Source organism: Hemiscyllium ocellatum, chromosome 3 (genome assembly GCF_020745735.1).
Source record: "Hemiscyllium ocellatum isolate sHemOce1 chromosome 3, sHemOce1.pat.X.cur, whole genome shotgun sequence".
Classification (NCBI taxonomy): Eukaryota; Metazoa; Chordata; class Chondrichthyes; order Orectolobiformes; family Hemiscylliidae; genus Hemiscyllium; species Hemiscyllium ocellatum.
In genome coordinates, this window is record NC_083403.1 from 124,763,005 (window position 1) to 124,767,026 (window position 4,022).

The window sequence follows — 4,022 nt, forward strand, 5'->3', positions numbered from 1 at the left end:
GGAACTGGATCAATACTATCGGCATTACTCTGCATTGCAAACAATCCAAGCTAATTGACCCCCTACATAGAACAATGAGACCAAACCACTCCCTTTCTATGCCTGCAAAGACACAAACCAATCCAACATTTCTTCTGGTGGAAAAATCATCACAGTAATTAGACTGTCATGTCGGAATGGGTTGATGCCAACTTCACTTGGCATTCACTTCTTCTACTGCTGCTATTTTTCATTTCACAACAGAAACAAAAAAAAACAAAAGTTACACAAAATTGCATATGGTGTGACCAGAACAAATACATGTTACAAGGATACTTGCTGTCTCATTTAATTCTTCTGCCTCATTAAAGCAATTCACAATTTGAGTACATAATTTGTTATCAAAGCTTTCTGCCTTGGATGCATCTGGACATTTCATAAGAAAACAAATTTAAGGAGAAAACCAAAATTTATAGCAGATTAGAGGAGAGTACTGATCAGCAAGTGAAACTTGATGGTAGAAGTGTTGCCACGGAGAATGTACTTATTAATACAGATTGACAATTAACTGCCACGTGTTGTTAAACTTTAAACTAGGCAGTTTGAATCTGATTGGTCAGGGTGTTGTCAAATTGAATCACGCATAATGTTGGTTATTGTGTTGTTTTCTTTGCAAGTGTGAGTTGTTCGGTATGATCACAAACTTGCTTGTTGCAAAGAGCTGAAGGGGCATGCTATTTGATAGCTTCACCTTTTATTCAATGTTTGAGATACCTTCCCCTTCCAGGGTAATCAGAGATAGACTGGGTACTGTTTAAGACTAAGCATAACCGTCTTAGGGCCTTCCATGAGTTTGAGATATACATGAAAAATGATCAGATCACGGTTGTAATTCTCCTGCAGGATGGCTTTGACCTGCCTTGATTTCATTAGAAATGATTTCGAAATTGGACAACATTTGCTGGATAATCTTGACTGTGTGAGGAACTATCCCGACAACCAAGTTTGAGTTATCAATTGGGCTTGCAGTTTAATACCCTTGCGTGCACTGGAAGCTATATGCATTAATACATAGGAGCCCGTACTTTGCGGACCGGTAGAATACATACACACATACAGTGCCTGTTCCAACTTGACAAACTATGTGATGCCTTTCACTGCCTCATTTTTCAGGGAATTGTACACACCAATCAAATTCAACCTATTTTGTTTAAAATTTAACAAAGCCTAACTATTAGTGAACAGGCTCATTCTCCACAGCTACACTTCTAAAAATGAGATTCTACTTGCCAACCTATCAGCAATCTTTTTGTCATGCTGTATAAATGTTCGCTTTCTCTTTGAATTCATATTCTTGCAAAATGTTCGGATGAGAGCAAGATGAAAAACTTGCTCCATAACTCATGCTCCATATTCCCAAATGTTGACAATTAATTATTGTTTGGGAGGAGTTGGTATTGGACTGGGGTGGACAAAGTTAAAAATCACACAACACCAGGTTATAGTCCAATTAATTATTGCTTCCACTTTTTCAATCAAATACACACACACATACTTCATTCAGTCAATTGTTCCTTCTTAAATAAGTTATTTTCAGCACGTGGGCATTCCTGCCAAGATGAACATTTGTTGTCTATCCTTGGATGCTCTTGAGAAGATATTGATGCACCCTTTTTTTGAATCATTAAATTCCAGTCTATTAAATTCTATTCTGCTAATAGTGAGGGCTCTATGACTTTAACCTAAAAACAAAGAAAAAAATTATGTCCGTCCACGTCAGGCCAGTATATGCGTTGGAAGTCACAATATTGCCATGTACCTGCTGTACTGTTCTGCGAGGTGGTGATGGTTACTAGTTTGGGAGTTACTGGAAAAGAAGTCTTGATAAATTACTGCATTGCATTCTGCAGTGACTGCATATTGCAATCATAATATGCTAGTGGTGAAGGGAGAGAAAGCTTAGACTAACAGATGGGGTGACATCTTTGAGCTTCGTTTTATTGTGCTGTGATTCTATGAAGATTATGAAGTAGGTTGAGTGTACAGAAGGACACAAGAACTTTCAACATTGACAATGGTAACATAAATTGTTAAAACCCCTTCATAGTTAAACCTTTTCACTTTACCATGGCTGCTTTCACTTGTTTAAGAAGCTGTTACACTGTATCGTGTGAAGCATCTCAGGCTAAGCATAAATCCAAATTACTGAATGCATGATTTGACAATATTACACCTACATTGCTAGGATCATGAATTTATTAAGCAAAAAATTGAAATTGAACAATACAAATGGCAACATTAGGTTGAGATTATGTTGGATTTGGTTCAGGATTAGGGAATATTTGACACAGAGTTGCTTTCTTGGGGATTTTGCCTGGACAAATTCAGCAGACTCAAATGTTTCAATATGCAAATTGCGTAGTTAACAGAGTGAATTTTCCACAAAGTTAAAAATACTTTCATCTGTTTCATACAAATCTTTATCAATTTCATTTAAAAATAATTTAGACAATTAATACATTTAATTCATTAATTACAATCTGTACTTTCTTTTGATTGTTTTGTTACAAACAGCACCTAGAAGCACAAAGGCAGCAGGGGTCTGGCAATATCATCATCTTCAACTCACACACCACCTTGACTTGGACACAGCAGTCTTTTTTTTAAATGGTACAGTTTCTCCATTGGGTGCTAAAACCTGATCTTCAGGTGTGAGGAACTCTCTCTGTTGTTGGACATGACGTAGGTCTGGACCATTCTCCAACACTGCACTGTTGCAGTAACCCGAGCCATCTCCCACTTCATCGGACAGCTAAGATGGACCGTGTCTATAGAGATTCAAGCTACAAAACTCTGGAGAAGCCAGGGAAAAATGTATCCAAAGTTGCCCTCATCCTGATGGCTATCTTTCTGTGTGGCTGCATCAAGCTGTACATGGACCCTCGGTATGCAAACACCAAGTATCACTGAGATTCTACCTGTCCCCAGCGTTGTGAAAGATAGAGCATTCCACATAGTTGGACCATTTCATATCAACTGTCCTTCATGGAGAAGTTTGCAAAGAAAAATACCTGTGACCACAAGTCCACCAGGATGTGGTCAGCACGTGGTGTTCTTGAGACACTGCAGGAAAATGAATGGGTGGATCCTGTCATGTGGTTCTCTTAGCAGATTGTCAAAGTAATTTGGCAGATTGCTCCATCATCAGAACTTTCCAACAAGCACCAAGACATCGTTTGATAGGTAGTGAGAAGGGCATTACTTGTGAGATCCTTCTTGCATGTCCAGTCTGTTTGTACCAATGCACACTGCTTTTGAAGTGGCTGTTGCAGAGACTGTCACACATCTCCTGCCGGAATGTGCCTTTGCAAAGGAAGTCTGGAGGAAGATGCAGTGAGTTTTGTCGAGGTTCATTCCGTGACACAGGATTCTGTGTACTGCGGTCTATTCCACAGGACTCACACCTAGAGAAACATCAATTGCGCCTGGAGGACCATCAGTGAAAGATGCTTGTTGGTCTGCTCTTGTCCCTACCTCATCCTTGAAACCCTGTTGTTCACCCAGACAAGCCCCATCAGTCTGGAGCTGCCTGCATAATTCCTCACATGTGCCTTGGACAAGGCAGATAGGGGAGATTCTGGTGGCCTGATTCACAGGCAGGGACCCAAATGTCATGGCGTAAAATGTAGTGCAGATACAAGGCATCCTCTTCCATGACACCAACCATGCCAACCTTGGTCAAGGTTGCAAATCAGGGTAAAACACTCTCAAACATCTAGAGGGATCCCCAACACAGTAGGATTGGACCCAGTACTTTGGACATTGTCACCATCTTAACACCTGACACCACAAACCCAGCATGTCCTCCATGTTTTCTACTCACTCACTCAGACCACTTGCCCACCTGCACCAACAGTAACATCTACGCCAGCTACTTTCAGCTTTTCTAATACCTGCCTCTCTCTCTCTTTGTCTTTCTCTCTCATTCCAGGAGAAAAAAAAAGTCCATAATGAAACACAAACGGTCAAGACAATTGGTGGGC